Here is a 17,966-nt window from a genome sequence, read left to right as displayed (position 1 = left end):
TATCTCAATAAAGGAAAGTATTACTATATAAGCTAATAGTTCAGTGCATGCTGAATAATGCATGATTGCTTCAGAAGATGGATTGACGTCCTTGGCTGTTAGAGTCACACAGTTGCTGATGGCCAATGACCCCAATGCTAGCATAGCATTGCTTGGCATGAAGGCATCTGGTGCCTGTAAGAGCCCCTTGCCACATTTGAACATTCTGACTTTGGTGGGCTCAGGAGATAGAGTGGTAAGCCTTGTTTTGTTTTGTTTTTGTTTTTCACTGTGACCACTACGTGAGACTTTACCATTGGCAACTAACAGGCAATACCCCATTTTTGCTCACTCTCTTTGCTCCTGAAATGTTGAGGCTAATCAACATTTCGAAAAGCAAATCCAATTTTGAATACTCAAAAAAAAAAATATTTGGCTATTTAAAGAGACACTTTAACAAAAAAAATATAAATTAAAAAAAAAAGTCGTTGTAAAGCAAAGAATCTTTACATGATTAGAATTAACTCTCGATGGTCTGTTTTCTAGATTTGGAGGAATGAGCTATTGGGTTTTCCCTGTGGGGAACATAACATTACAATATGTTGTCACGGGATTACAATACGTATATAAGGGGATTCCTCTTGCTCACTAAGCTTCTAAGACATGTCAAGAGGCTGCCATTGTTATTCTTTTGTTACAAATGATGCCGTCTGTCACATCAGGAGTGCTAAAAGTGTCTGCACCATTTTGCATAACCTATGAAAAGACAAGGTCTTAACCTGGCAAAGTTTTGCAATCTACAGCAGATGAATATGATTCACAAGGCAATGGTATTTAACTGAAAATGATTTAGATAGATTAAAGACATCAATTTTCATGTTATAAGCCCAGAACATTTTTTTTTCTTTCTCTTTCAAGAAGAATAAGCTGTAGGTTCATAATTTGTTCTTACCCAGAGAACAAATGTGGTGCTAAATAGGTAGACTAAACTGGGCAGTGTGATTCAAACCCAAGGAATAGTGGTAATAGCAAACATGCGTACCTCTTGGGTACGTAGGAAGTGATCCCACTGAGTTGCCCTATGATTTGGGCACTTCTGGCTCCAGGGCAAGGCTTCTTCCAGACGGCACTATTGTTACCACCATTTTTTTTGGCCACCAAACTTCCCAAGCTTCACTCCCAAGAGTGGAGAACAAAGAAACTTCTGAGATTCCCATAATCTTTTCTTGTGATGGAAAAGCCCCTTTGAACTCAGACATTTTCTAAATATTTAACAGCATATAAGCTTTGCTCTCAAATTTAATGACAGATCTCTGACTAACTTAAAGAGGAAGTGTCACATGGGCACCTGTACGTCAATATAAGAAACACTGAATCAATAATAATAATAATAATAGCTATTGTCATTATTTGTAAAACACATATTGTGTACCAGGCTGTACTTGACTCTCTCTGTATTAGCATTAATCCTCACTACAACACTGGGAGGTTACTTTTGCCAAAATATAAAATTATTTATTTATTTATTCTTTCCTTCATTCACTTATTTGTTTAACAAAAATCTCTGAGTACCTTTGAGTATGTAAGTTGAGAAAACTAAAGCTCAGAATAATTTAAAAATTCCTTGCTTGTGTCACCTAATAAGAAGTATATTATTATATATATCACTGGGCTGAAACCTAGATAGACTGATTCCAAAGTTAGTATTCATTACATAACTGGTGGTTTCTCTCTCTGTCTCTCTCTCTCTCTCTGTCTCTCTCTCTCTCTCTCTCTCTCTCTCACACACACACACACACACACATCTCTATTTCTATTTTTATTTTATCTCTATATCTATCTCTTTTGGTTGAGGGAAATAAGTATTATCAAACTAGAGAGCAGCAGCAATGCTTGGTTGAAGCAGAGGAGGGTGAATGGGATGGAAAGGGGAGGACTCTGTATTTGGGGTTCTCCCCTCCCACTGGCAACAAGCTACAGGACCTTCACAGACTTCCTTGGAGTGAGCAGAGTCTAGTTTGGAAGCCACTGTAATGCACCAGGTCATTTAGGCAGGTCATTGTAGATCACAGTGCAACACAATACATGCCAGGTTTCTCTTAGATTTACAAAGACTTTTCCAGAGGATGTGCACCTGATCCTGACATTTTGCCTAATCTTTTCTCTCCTCTACTCCGGGCCTCTGCATACATACAGAGGTATGCTTGTATGTTTTCATGCTCCTGTTAAATCAACTACTGCCCCAGCCAGCAACTAATTAAATAAACAAGGTTCTGAATGAAAGTCCCGACTTTGTTTTAGTTACCAAGTTCATTTCCAATTCAGTCTTCTCATCTATAAAATGGGAATAATAATAATGATAATAATAGTGTCTTCTTTGCCATGTTATTTTAAGCACTGAGCATATAGCAGGCATTTAATAAATAGTAGATTATTACATTATGAAGGAAATTACTAAGATTGATATTGTATCCCTGGTAATAGACACATTATATTGCTTTGGACATCAAAATTCAGGAAATTTGGATAAGTTTTAGTATCCTTTATAGGAAGATGACTAGAAAGGGACTGAAAACAATGATAGACAATGAGCAATTGAAGGATTTAGGAATTCTAATCTTAGAGATAGAAAGAAGTGAGGGATGCATCACAACATCTTCAAATCTTGAGAGAATCATCAATAGAAGATTAATTTATCCTACTCTAGAATACTCAAGAGGGAACTGAAATATAATGGAACATGGTGTGAGATGCATATTTCAGTTTATTATTTCAGTAGTGGAAAGACCTTTCTAACAATGTAACAGTTATCATCTAATCAGCAGTCTTCAAACTGGAGGAATCATATCCCTGAGAGTACATTAAAACTTTTGCAGGGAAATATGGATATGGATAGTTTGAAGGGAATTACTTTCCAAGTCCTCTACTTCTTTGTGTACTTCCCCTAAAATGTATCTATCTGAGGTTAAAACTTATCCTTTGTCACCGCTCCTTGTGTTTCCCCTACTTCACAAAAGAAAAACAGATGTCTCACCAGTCCTCTATCTTACTATATAGTCCATTACTCAGGGTGTAAAACCCCTTGGGAAATTAAACGAAGGAACATCTTGAGGATGTGTAACTCCCAAGAGAGGTGTCAGGTGTCATCTAGGGGACAAACTCATTTTAAGGCTCTGTGTCATATCTATCTATAAAGCAATTTATCCTAGAGTTATAATTTAAAAGTGAGATGGTTGTCACAGAGATGAAAATATTCTGGTTTATTTAAATTGAAAAATGAATGCAGACTTTTTTTAGAAAAACTAAGCCTGATTTGTCTATTTAGATTGACAGTTTGAACTGGATTTCCCTGATAGGTTGTATGGAAGACATGTTATATAAATTGAATAAGCTAAATCTATTGATTCAAGGTTTTGACAAATTATATTTAAAGTGAATACAGAATATAGGATATACCAGAAATTATCTCCTTTGAAACTATTAAACTTATGATTTAAGAATTGTATATGTCAACTTAAAATGTGCAAAGAAGTCCATAATTTTCCAAAATTGTTTTAGGTAACAGACAGGCAAAAAAAAACTTTGAATATTACTATTGCAAAGTATCCAGCTCCTGTTACAACATCTAGAAGGACTCAAACACAAACTAGATGCATCAGGGATGTCATACAGATGGTTTTACTGAGGCGGGAGTTCGAATCAGGTGGCTTCTCTAATTTTAAGAAATACAGAGAGCCTAGGCACCTTTACATACCCAACAGGGCATTGCTAAGCTCCAGTTGCAAAAGCATATGCTTCATCCCTTTATACCTCATAGTAAAAACCATTCTCTGATCAAGTCTCAGATCTGACTAAATCTGGATATTTGTGCACAAAGTGAAGATTTCCCTTGCTACATTATTCTTGACCGGGAAACACATTTATTGAACAAATATTCATGGAGTGTCTATTATGTGCCACAGTGTGCCAGGTGTTTAGTATATCAGTGATCAAGGGAAAGTGTTTGCAGTCAGAAACTTACATTCTAGTTACACACATGAGCGATTCTGATTATCTGGCCAAATGCAAAGAATGTTAACAAGCCCGTCTTTTTAAAAAATATTTTCTAAATAAACTATCACTCATGTCAAAGAACCAAAGAATGTAAAAACTAAGTAGACTGATGGATGTGAAGTTAAAGAGGTAGATGGGTAAAGATAGATGGACCAGCAGATGTCAGAAATCTGATAAGATCTTTGTGGCCAACAGCTCCCGGATAATGACAGTTTTGGATCATGATCAGAAACTCAGTGGCATATGCTTCTTTTAAGCGCTGGAGGCTGTGAATCTGCTTCTCATGAGAAAGATAAACTGAAAATACTTCCACCATGCACAAAATGCTATGCCTAGATTAGCGTTTCTCAACCTCCGCATTAATGGCATTTTGAGCCAGATTATTCTTTGCTGTGAGAGGCTCTCTTGTGCATTGTAGGTTGGTGTGGAAAGCAAGATTCCAAAGATGGTCCCACAGGATTAACTTCAGTGGCTATGCAATCAAAAGCTAATCTAGGTGCTACTATGACAAAATTTGTGTAGATGTAATTAAAATTCCAAATAGCTAACCTTAAGATACAGAGATTATTCAGAGAGGTCTGATCCAAACAGGTGAGCTCATTAAAAGAAGAGTTTTTTTCTGCCTGGCAGCATAAGAGAAAGTCAGAGAGTCAAATCACAAGAAGGATTCAACATGCTATGGTTGGTGTAGAAGATGGAGGGGCCCACAGGCAAACCAATGTGGGTGCCCTTTAGGAATTGAAAACAGTCTCTGGCTGACAGCCAGCAAGGATATACAGACTTCAGTGTTACAACTTCAAGAAACTGAATTCTGCCAACAACCTGAATGATTTTGGAAGCAAATTCTTCCCAAGAGTCTCCAGATAAGAGCCCAGCCTGGCTTACATCTTGATTCTAGCCCTGTGAGACTTCTAAGCAGAGAACCTAGTCAAGCCCCAGCTCCTCCATCCCATCAGACTTCTGACCTACAGAACCAAGAGGTATAAATGTGTGTGTTTTTTAAGCTGCTAAATTTGTAACAATTTATTACACAGCAATAGGAAACTAATACATATTTTTAGCAGCATTGCTGGCCTCTACCTACTGGGTGCCAGTAGTCCCCCCCACCCCAGTTGTGTCAATCAAAAATGTTTCTAGACATTGCCAAATGTCATGGAAGAGGGAAATAGCAAAATCATTCCAGGTTCAGAACCACAGGCATAGACATACAGCCCATCTCTGTACAGTCAGGAAACAATGGCCCAAAGGAAGTGATGGGTATCTTTTGAGCCCTATCCGTATCTGATGATGCTTTCATTGATGGTTTTATCCAAGTTGTTGAATTTGACCAAGAGAGAATCTGATGTGGAAAGAGAACATCAGGCATTCTCCAATAAATTAATCTGTAACAAAAGCAAAAAACATTAGGTCCAAGAATCAATAGAGAGGTTTTGGGGGACAATAAATAGTGCCATTCCAAATTGTTTTCTTTCGTGGTAAATGAAGGTTCATGCAAAGAAAGGGGAAGTCACATTGCTGGATTTGAGTATTATTTTGGATTTTGTTTTCTATAACACAGAAGTCCACAGCAAGGGAGAAACAGTCTGGGCCACAGATCTCTTTGTTGGTACACAATACACAATGTTCTGGAAGATCTGATAGAATTTAGTGATAGAAAGTGGCTTATTCCACATTGTGGGTGGCCATTTCAATTCCTCCTGATTCTCTCTTCCTTATGAAACAAACATTACTGTGTTCCTTTTAAGATCCAAGAGAAAAGGCCAAATGGCCCCATGGTTTTCAGCCTTTTATCTCTTAGAGTTGGATATTTTTTTCTTTGTTTATGTATTATTTTATGCTTTCAAAAGAAAACAAATGAAGCAATGGGAATATGGCTTTAAAATAACCTGGGTGTTATCAACCACTAAGTATGTCTGACTAGGAAAGAAACACTTGGGACAGCTTAGATTTCTTCCAGCTCAATATGTTACCTTTTCTCTACATCAATTGCTGTCAACTATGCTTTTTATTACTGTAACAGGACATACAGCAAGAAAAGCCAAGGTGTTTCTGAGGAAGACAAAAACGTCAATAAAGTGGGAGAACTAGCATGTAGAACAGGCACATTTTGTGTAATCAAATGAAACTTTGTTTCACTATACCTTTACATCATATTGTATAGTAATATTTTCTCAGCTGCCAGATGAAAAAATGATAGGTATGATGACTTTTTAAACAACTTTTAGTTAAAAGACAGTCCTACATACTTTTAATCATAAATATGTCAATTCAGTAATTAGAGTATCTAATCTATGACACGGAAAATCAAAATTTATTCTTTTTTTCTCACAGCTTGGGCTTATTTTAGAGCATGAAAAGGAGTAATAATATTTGGTTTCTCTGTTTCTCTGTTTTTATGACTTGTATTTCTTCTTCTTTCTACTCACCACTCACTCCCAGATTACTAGTTGTTGTTGTTGTTGTTGTTTTTTGTTTGTTTTTTGTTTTTGTTTTTTTTTTTTATATCCGTGTAGTCAACACAAAGGAGAAAGAAAAATGATTAAAGGGATAAAAACATTTTACTTAGATAGGTTCTGTTCTAAGATGACTTTTGCACTCATGGGGACTGATAGGTGTTAAGATTGACTCAGGATGGCAAACTTCCTCCTTGACCTGTTTACCTTCACCCTTTTGCTCAGTTGTCACTGGTGACTATTTCTTTATCTCTTAGGAATCTGATATTTCTTTCACCTCCTGTTGCTTAATGCTAAGAGAAAACTCTGGGAAGGAACATTCAATGGCCACCTAAGAATTTTCCTAGGAAGAGGAAAAGGAGGTGGATATTTATGTACAAACTCCATCTCATTTACTGCCAGCCATCACTTTCCAAGCTTCGAGGAACTACCCCAGAATTAACTCCAGGAATCCTTCCTGGTACATTAAGCTAAGGCCCTCATTTCAAAAATTGTCTCTATTTAGCCTTATATTCCCCACTGCTGGGTTAGCACACTCAAAAGACCACTTTAAGATATGTTCTCCTTAATTCTGCCAGGACTGATTAGCCAGGTCTTGCAGTTCTTTTGTTAATGGTCCATTTTTTTTTTTTTCCTGGAACAGTGAAAGTATTTCTCAGGAGTTCAAGCTGAGTTTTGACCCAAGTTATTGTCCTAGAATCTGTGAGGGGAGCAGAGGTAAACCTTGAAGAAGACAAGTATTATTTATGGGTTGTCTGCCTGAGGTACGTCCTCTTCATATATTCCAGGCATTGAGGATTTGGCATTCTACAACAATGGGGACCAAACCATTTCCATGGGCCCAGGAGGTCAGGAGAATTTGGAAGTTCAAGGCTCTCAAGCACATCTGCCCCAGATATTCCCATCTCAGGTCTCGGGGCCGTACTTCCCTATAAAGGCATAAAGTCTCTTATCTTTAGCAATTACAGGATTGAGAATTAAGTCTTTGCAATTATCCCTTTCTCATACTCATGTCCCAGATCTGATTTTCAGCTGGATATCTGCCCTCTGACTGCATGCTGAGATGCTCTATCTTTAAATGCTGTATTAGAAGTCTTCTGGTTTTCCCACGAAGCTCTTATTTGATGGCTATCTGAATTGAGGCTGTCATTTTCTTCCTTCAGTGCCAATACGACAATTAACAACAATCAATTTCACAGTCTTCATAATTACCATTGCCTCCATATTTAAGAAAAGCTAGAGATACTGCAGAAGCCTATATCCCATTCTATCATAATCTGCCACAGATGAGAGTATTTAAAATCGCAATGCTCAGCATGCCAAGGACTATCACTACCTCTCTTGTCACTACCAGTAATGAGGCCCTTTTGTGATCTGGTTGGCAAGTTCCAGAATCTCATCATAAGCGGCATTCTTCTTCCTTGGACCTCTTCTAGTGCCGACTGTGTTAGTTTGAGTTCCCCCAGGATCAGACCCTGAGGCAAGGATTTGAATGAAAGTAGTCTGTTTGGAAGTTGTACAGAATGCTGGTAGGAGAGTGAGGAAGTGATACAGGGAACAGAAGACAGCTAGCAAAAAGCACATTACTAAGCTAGCTACTACTAGAGTTTAATCCCACAGGGACCTTTTGGGAAATGGTACCAAATAAATGCCTCAGAATTATTCAAGAGTGGAAACAAGGGAGCTGTGATATTTACAAGTATATAAATGCACCCCAGTCCCACATCAATGTAGGTAAAGTGCTCCAAGGAGAAGCTAATTCCCTGACACTTCCAGCCTACTTCACCCAAGGCGGCAGAGTGACTTCCTCGAGCTCCAGAAAAAGTCCAGAGGAACAGAGTTACTAGTAATTAGAAGTCGGTAGGCACATACTTCAATGAAAGGGCCTGGGGGCTATGGGTGACACAGTGACAGCATCTGCCATAAGTTCCTCCCTGCAGCCCACATTCACTCCAGGGGAAACATTCATGTACCTTTGCCTTGAATGGACTCAAGGAATATTCAGATCAATGAGATTAGATTGTAGCAACCCTCCTTTGGTTCTGCCACCAAAACAACCTGTCAGCCTTTTGTCCTCTAGATTTTCTGCTTGAGAATCATACCCAAATAAACAGACCCCCCCCAACAACTGTAGCAACATATATATCTACCTCTTGAAAGGGCCATGTAGAAATCTGCCCCTATTAGACCTGAAGCAAAGGAGAGGGAGGAGAGTAAAGACTTTTGATATCAGCAACAGCCAGCTCCTAGGAAATCTTTTCCCTAATCTTCCCACCTCTCCCCATTAGGATCCTTCTTTTATATCTTTGATGTGGTTGAGAGACCAAGGATCTGAAGGTGGTCATTAAAACTTTCTGTTATAAATTATCATACACAAATATAAGGATTGTTCTCACACTCACTTTGGTATCTAATATCTTTTGATTCTACCCCTGAGTAGAAAAGGAGGCAGGAAGAATTCTAGTTAATATCCTCTTACAGCAGCAATGGAGACTGTAGCCTTGATCAACACTTCCGTAGGGGCAGAATCTTTAGAGCTAAGAGAACATGTGGACATTTCCCAAAGAAGTGATTTCACAAAAGATGCCGATAAGAGTGGGAGGGGATCATAGAGGGCACCAATGTTTACAGAATATCGAGCACTTAACGTGTATTTCTGCTTAATCCTTACAACAACTCTAAGACCTGGGTTTAGTTCTTCCCATTCGTGTGAAGAAAATAGCTCAAACACTTACCCAAAGCACACGCGGTTAGTATTAATAATTGGCTGGGTCCAGACTGAAATGCTTGATTGTCTGTCTCCAAAACTCACAGCCATATTCCATCACACCAGGGCAGGGATCACAGACTCTAAACACTATCAGACACTGGGGAGAGAAAATTGTGTGCACGGCGTATGTAACAGAGTGTACGAGAGTGAAAGTGGCTAAGTGGGGAGAGCGTAGCCCAGTGCTGACCAAGCGAAACACCATGGCCTTGATCTGATCGGGCCTGTGAGCCTCTAGTCTGTTAATTTAGACTATCACGGATTTGAAGCCAGACAAACTTAGATATGGACCCTAGCTCAGCTTAGGACCCTACTAATTCTCAAAATTTGGATGAATCTTTTCATTAATCTCTATGAGCCTCAGTTTCTACCTTTATAACATCGGGATAACATATTTCTACTTTATAATGTAATGTGAAGATTTTGAAACATGTATGGAAATTCTAGCACACGAAGGCACTCCGCAAATGGAAAATCTTATATTCTCCAGAGTATAAGTTCAGCCCCTCTTCCTGTCTTCAAATCTCCCTCTCCACTCCTAATAATTTTATAGCATAGAGAGAAGTATGGGAAACACCCAGAGTATATGATGTTCTACACAGTATTCATGGATTATTTCTAATTATGTAGTATGGTATCGGGACTGATTGGCATAAAATCATCCCATTGCCCAACTCCAATGCTGAATGGTCAGAGGGAGGCCGTGTGGAAGAGGAAAGAGGCCATTGCACACTCAGGTCTGATGGGTAAGTGAGGAAAGAAAATAGGTTATTTTTGTCTCTACTCTGATACTGGTTGATCCATATTATTGGAAACACAGGTATATTTTCTTTCAAATAAGTTTATGATTATTATTAACAGCAAAAATAAGCCAAAAAATTTTAAAGGGACAAATAGATATTCAGATCTAGAATAACAGATAGTCTAAGTTATATTATTTTTATATCACAAAACACACTTTAATATGATTGTGTGAAAGATAAGGATCTTTCAAATGTAATGCTTTTATTTTTAGGAATTTATTCAGATAATCCAAAGAAGCTGACTTTTCTCCTTTTTAAATGAAAAGATAAAGCAAACTCTCAGAATCATGATGGTACTGGATCTCACAAGAACACACCTTGCTCTTAGATTTAAGCTTTCCAGCAAGGGCACTGAAACTTAATACACTCTAAGCCACATTTAAATCAGGTATTATGTCAACAGAAGCTCATTTGTTTCTCATAACACTAACACAATTCAAAATTATCTCCACATCTGTCATTCTTTGTTAACAATAGCAAGTTGCCATTAAGTTCTCCAGCACCATCTAGGAATTAATTCACTAGAAGCAAAACCCAAGAAGTTAAGAGGCCTAATGTCCTTCCCAGCCCCATTGTAAGTTGTCACTTCAACAGTGACATTAGCTTCAGTAATAAAAGAAAGAGGGGAAGGGCAGAGAGAGAGAGGAGAGAGAAAAGAGAGAGGAGAAAGAGGAGAGGGAGGGAGGAAGAGAGAGAGAGAGAGGATGAGAATAGGAGTCTGTGGATTCTAATGACCCAATGACCTCTACATACATGCCTCTATTATGATGGTTATCACATTTCTGAAATTATTCATCTGTATGTACAACTCCTTCATCGCACAGCAAGGCTCTGGAAGGCAGGTACCATATTTGATTCCTCTCCTTACTGTCTAGAGTAGGTGCATCATAAAATAAAGCCCCACACATACTCACTTCCGTTAGTAGCTCCTTCCAAAAGTTGTACGTACAAAGAATCCAGCAGACATATTTGAGTTTTGCTTCTTCTATGTCCTTGGGTTCATCTTCCTGTGAAGGTGCTGTTAAGGATCAAAGTGGTCAAAGTGAGAAGTAGGAGCAGTAGGCAGAGGCAGCACCCCCAAAAAGCAGAGATGGGGAAGGATACCTGAAAACCCTTTCTAATACATCTTTATGCCAAAACCCAGACTAGAGAAGGAGTCAAAGGCCAGGGAGATATTAGCAGGAAAGGGAAAGGGAAAGGGAATAAATATTTGTCTTATCTGACAACTGCTATCATATACAGCATTTGCAAACATGATTCCACTTAATCCTTGGCACATCCCTGGGTGATAGAGAATTATCTCCATTTCACAGTTGAAGAAAATAAAAGGCTAAATAATTTGTCCAAGATCACACAACTACTATGTGATGAAGCCAGGATTCAAACCCAAGTTTGCCTGCCTAAAAACTTGCCCTTTCCATTAATCCAAGATGTCTTTCTGGAAAGTGCTTAGTAGGCCATGGGCCTTGTGGATCTCTCCTCCACTGGCCAGCCCTGGCCCCAGCAGTGGCTTTGCCCTCAGTCATCTGGGTCACTTGAGCACCAACAACCGGAGGGTCAGAGATTAGAAAGGGCAGAGCCAGTATGGCCTGGGGCTTCCTATCAAATGAGTTAGCTTGCTCTTTGCTGTGTTTTCAATGATCCAGCACCCAATATGTGAGCTATAGTCAGTTGTATTATATATAATGTACAGAGTTCCTATTATCTGCTTCTGTTCCAATAAAATGTCTTATATGCTATACCAGGTATTTCATAATTTATATCTGTTTATTTGCAAGTTGGTTGTCAAAAATGAATCTTACAAAGGAATCTACTTCCACCTCTTTCTTGCAGACAGGGCTTTGGCTCTATTTGAGATGTCGAGTGGGACCAAGCCAAAGCCTGAGATTTTGCTCTTACACAGCCCATCCTCTCCACAAATTTGGCAACAGAAGCTGTCCTCAGATGATTTGTAGCCCAGAACTGGAGGCCTGCCTATTCCTGACTTATTTTTTGTGAAGAACAAAAACCCCAAACATGACCTAACAGATGAAATGGGATCAACGGAAATGCAAAGGTGACTCCTAGAAGAGACCTGCCTGACGCTTGCTCTCACACTACACCTTCTCCTGGAAGAAGCCTCTCTTAACAATCTCATTAAAGGACATCAGCTCTTTTAAACATGTTTTTAACATTACCTTTCTGTAGGCTACATAACCCCAGAGGGCAGAATTGGGACCAGTGAGAGGTAGCTAAGAAGCTGATTTTGATTCAACATAAGAGCGAACTTTCAAATATTTATTATTGTTGAATGGAGAGGTGGTAGAATTGGGAGAGATTCAAGTTTGAACTCCATTAATTCCAAAGGTCAAAATTACAATTCTATGATGTTGAATTTAACCAGTGACCTGGCAGAGCCTAAGGGAATAGGACAAAGAAGTGCTCAGTTTTGACAAGAAGTCCTTCAAGTCTAGAGGGCTATGACCGAGTAGTTCTCATGGTGCAGAATCCTGTAAAGTCCAGAATGATCCTGGGTGCTTGACAAAAGGGTTGTGGAAAGCCAGAACCCAAATGGGCATCAAGAGGAACAACTTATGAGAGAAGAAACTGTATGTTAGAGGTCAGGGAAGAATCGGTTCCCATGAGCTCAGTCCTGATTCTCTAAACCAAAAAGTCAGAGACAAGCCCATCCCACCAACATCCTTCTCACAAATTAAACAAACTTCCAAGGGCAGAATCACAGATTAAAAGTCACTAATGCCAGAGCTGAAGAAGACTCAAACTCAGAAGCTTATAGAACACAGGCGGGGAGAGTTCAGGAATGGGCAGGCAGCACAGCGGAGGAATGGAGCATGCCTGGCCTGGGAGAAATCTCCCAGGCACTGAATTCGTGCCACGGGCCTGCACGCTCTGAGCACAGAGATAATGACCACTTGCTCCTTGACTTTGTTGAGAGTCAGTCCCACTGAGTATCTTTCTGCAAAGGTGTGCATGCATCTGACCAGATTCACCGCCCTTGACCACAGCCACGCTCTGCTGATTATCAATGTCGGAAAGTGTGTGACAACTTCGTGGAAGGGTTTCAATGTCTAAATGCCAAGTCTACATTCCCTGTCGTCTGGTCTCTCTGCCTCCTTTTTTTGATTTAACATGACACCGTGGCATTCATTCTGTCTGACCTTCGAAGCAGCAAGTGCTTTAGAAAAGGCACTGGGATCTGTCAGGTTTTGGGATCTGTCAGGCTTTGGGCCTGAAATCTGTTTCCATCCCTTAAAAACTGAGCAACCATGGACATATATTTTTAAACTCTCTGAAAGTCAACCTAAATGTGTTCATCTGTAAGATGGGCATCATAACCCCCTGGAAGGCTTGAGAGCTAGGATCAGTGAGAACTGAAGGGGGAGGGTTAAATGAGATCCCAGGAGATGGTCAATACATGTTCGTTCTCTGCCTCTTCCCCCTTTCCTGGGCCTCCGTGACCTTTAAGAAGCCAGATCCTCTCTCCAACAGGGTGTGACACTTTAAAAATAGAATACCTTTTCAATGACAGCTCTGCGATCTATATAAAATAAAGCACCTCCTGCCAACTAAATAAATAGAGGAGAGCATGTACTCATTCCTGCTCTAATTTAATCAGTCTGAGTGCCTGGAGGTCTTCACGAGGTAAATATTGTTTTCACTCCGACCTTGGTGCAGTGTTCCCATTGAATTTGTCTCGCTTCGTCCTTTTATGTCATGCTGATGCCACCCCTAATAGATTGAAAGCACTTCGTTGAAAACAGGGATTAGTGGGATCTCATAACCAGTAAATACCTGTTTACCTTGGACGATTAGAGAGTGGGATGTTCCAGGCAGCTTGCTGTTCTGCCTGATAAAGAGTTAGCACGTATGCCTGAATTACCTATTTTCAAAAAATAGAACCCATCAAAATACACAACCAGTACTGAACACAGTGAGATACTGGGTGATTTGGGAGCCTCCTTAGTGGCTTGCAGGGACAAGGGACTCACCAGGAGGAGCAGCAATAACTGCCTGGCACGAAGGCATCTTTGACTCTTGAATGTGTTTGCTTGTTTCTTGTTTCTTCTTTACCAATATTTGGAGGGCACATGCATTCTAGGTTTTCTTCCATTAAATTTTTTTTAAAAGTATTTACAAATAATGCTCAATTTGGACAATTCCGTGGAAAACGACAGCTGCTGGTGCTCAATAGTCACTGATTAATGGGGTCAGTACAGGTCAGACCTCCCAGCCCTCTGCCTCCACATGGATAGACCCAGATATTCGGGAACTCAATGCTGCCTTGATAACCAGATATGGCTTAATTTCTTTAGAAATAATATTTTCTTTTTTCTTTTTTTTTTTTTTTTTTTTTGAGACAGAGTCTCGCTTTGTTGTCCAGGCTAGAGTGAGTGCCGTGGCGTCAGCCTAGCTCACAGCAACCTCAAACTCCTGGGCTAGAGTGATCCTTCTGCCTCAGCCTCCCGAGTAGCTGGGACTACAGGCATGCGCCACTATGCCCGGCTAATTTTTATATATATATATCAGTTGGCCAATTAATTTCTTTCTATTTATAGTAGAGACGGGGTCTCGCTCTTGCTCAGGCTGGTTTTGAACTCCTGACCTTGAGCAATCCGCCCGCCTTGGCCTCCCAAGAGCTAGGATTACAGGCGTGAGCCACAGCGCCCGGCCTTCTTTTTTCTTTTAAAGCAAATGTGAATTCATTGTAAAACGCTTAGAAAATACAGCCAAGAGGAAAAAGAAAAAGAGCAGTATTTGTAATTTACCATTTTGAGATGACTACTGTTGATACTTTGAGTTTCTTTCCTAGGCATAAATAAAGATATACTTTAAAAAATAGGTGTATAATATATAAACTGCAATGGTATCTACTCCCTTACCTTACCAACAATATGTCATCTTTCCATGTGACTATTCTTCTTCAACATACATTTTAATGATTGCAAAGGATTCCATGTATCATAAACCATAGTTTATTCTGAAATAAAGCAACACTCTTGTTTTTAAAAAACGACCCTTTATGGCTAAATCTTTGCTTATATTTAAGTTTATTTCCACTGGATTCATTCTTGGGCACAGAATTGAAGGAACAAGGTCATTTTTTAAAAAAATTTATATATTGTCAAACTGTTCTCCAAAGATGTAAACTCAAGTGTACACTTCACTGGAAGCATACTCCTGTTTATGTGTCTGTTCCCGAGAAGACTGTGAAATTCTTGATGTCAGAGATCGTATCTTATTCATTGTTATCTCCAACATCTTTATATTTTTTCACATTAACTCACTGAAGTATTTGTTGAATGCGATTTGATGAGTCTTTCACTGTTCGAATGAATGTGTAATATAGACAAGTGTGCATAATGTCTCTAGGGCTCAGCTCTCTCTTTGGCAAAATGTTATATGCTCTCTACCATTCTTTGATTTCGTATCCCTTGTGTGAAAGGCAATGACCGGGATACTCTGGGGAGATTACCCACATGTGCAATATATAATCATAGTGATAGGACATGCACACATATATCCCATGTAAGCTAATTATGATTGTGTAAAAATATACACAGATGTGCTGAATTCTCAGGGTGAATAAGTCTAGATGATACGACGGAAGATTCCTAAAAGATGGTGCTCAGCTAAACAGAGATCTCTTGCCATCTGGAAAAAGAGTCCCTTTTCACTCAGGATTTTGTGTTTTATTAGTATCTAGAAAACAGGAGGTATAATTATCTTGAAATTCAGTTTCCTTTGGTTGTTTCATCCAGGGCAAGGAGCAAACTTTTAGGCTTTAGAAACATTTCGGTTGCTGTTAAATTACCTAGGATAAAATCGTGTTTGCTGCTTTTATCTCCTAGACCTCCTGGTACATCAGTGGTGAATGGCTGTAGTCTGCTCTAGGCCATCCGTGCAGCAATCATGCCTAGCTCTATGAAGCTTCTTTCTCAGGCCATCCTGCTTAAGTATGGACAATCAAGGGCTTGGCTGACATTCACAGGATCATTTGGTTCTCATCATCACTCAGCTCATTACTTTATTAATTAATTCATGGTTACTTATTGAGAGTCTGTACTATGCCTTTTAAGCTAGTGAGGGAATGTAATGGAGTGTACGCCACAATGGCAGGCATAAACATGATGCACTGGACACATGGAGCCAGAAAGCACCAGCTCTGGGAGTCAGGAGACACGTACACAGAAGATGACTCTTAAAGATGATTCTTGAGATGGTTCTTGAAGAATGATCTCAAGTGTGTCAGGTAGATGCGATCGTGTGGGTGGGAGTGTGGAGAAAAAATGGGATTCAAGTAGAGATACAGCACAGGAAAGGGACAATGAATGGTAGATTCATCACTGGTTGGTAGTCTCAGTCCCCCACCGCCCAAGCCTCTCTCCACCACATTCCCTCTGTTCCCCTCCCATAGGCTATTCCGTAGAGAAGTAGAGACTGAGTCAGTCTCTACTCGTTGCCATAGTTCTTGGAGAACTCTTGTTGCTCTCCAGGTATGGCTGGCTCTTTGACCAGTGCATTACCCTGAGTGCCCCCACTCTGCTGGCTCAGCCCCTATAGCATTATAGGTCATTTAGTCTCAAAGTTGTAGCCACCTCGCTCTTTTGGTTTAAGAACTGCCCTGTTCCTGGGAGAGAGGCCAGGGCATTTTTAGAGCAGGCTCCTACCGTCATCCTCAAAGAATTCCTTCCAAGCTCTGAAGCCAGGGTTCTAGATGGAGTACACGTTTCCCCTTCTCCTCTTAGCAGATGACATGTCCAGAAGCCAACCTTACTTATCTGCATCAATACCCAACCTTAATCCTTTACCTGTCTCAACAGAAGGAATGCTCTTTCTTCTGCCCAAAACTGTTCTCTTTACTTATGTCTTAAAGAAGTGCTTCCCAAATCTGGTAAGCATAAAAATCACTTGGAAACCTTGTGAAAAATATAGATTCCCAAGACTCATTCAACTGAAATTGAATGGTTCTAAATTTCTAAGGGCAAGTTTCAGAAATCTATAGTTTAACAAGCTCCCTGGAGATCTTTTTCTTTGTGGTAAAATATTTTATGCAAAAAAAAAAAAAAAAGGGTGTGTGCGATATGTATACAGTGTACATCCCAGGGGATCTCATGAAAAAGAATCAAGCTCTAAATGTGGAACAGCATTTAGAACACACTGTTCTGGATTTCTGTAGCTTTCTGTCTCTTCAGGAACCTCTTTTTAAGAACCAGCCACTTTCTTGGCCAGTTGGCCTCAACTGCATCTTCTTCAAAGATACCCTTCTCTCCACCTGTCAACTGGTTCAAGAATCTCACAGACTCTTCTTGCTACCCATTCCTTTTTAATTTCTTTTGCACCTATCTTTCTTTCTAATGCTAGCCATGAAGGAAAGTAGTCTCATTTCACATTCTTTCCTCTACCACTCTGATTTCTACTCCAATAAATTCAAAGAAATTATTTTTACAAAGTTCATCAATAACAGGTGGTGATTCCTATATTTTAAACAGATGCTCAGAATTGAGTTTTTCGCCTTCTACAGCCATGGCAAGCTATCACCAATATTCTATGAAAGCCTGTCTTTTTGTTTATTTTTAAATTTCTGTTGGATTTCCTCTGTGCTCATTTCTACTCATTTCTACATTTCTGCTTTTTAACCTGTCTTAGGTATCAATTCACCATTTATATACACACACACATATATGTATATATGTTACCATATGCAAATTTAAAAATAAATATAACATTATTGTTTGCATGTATAGTTTACATGAATATTACTATACTATAAAAATATTTTTCTTTTTTTCTTTGCTCAAGGTATTTTTGACAAATGTCTGTATTGTTATATTTAAATCTGTTCTATTTCTCTTGACTTTGTAATAGCATTCTATTCTGTACACATAACACAAATTTACCTATCCATGCACT

Source organism: Microcebus murinus, chromosome 4 (genome assembly GCF_040939455.1).
Source record: "Microcebus murinus isolate Inina chromosome 4, M.murinus_Inina_mat1.0, whole genome shotgun sequence".
In the NCBI taxonomy this organism is placed as follows: domain Eukaryota; kingdom Metazoa; phylum Chordata; class Mammalia; order Primates; family Cheirogaleidae; genus Microcebus; species Microcebus murinus.
Note: the sequence above shows the minus strand (reverse complement) of the source record.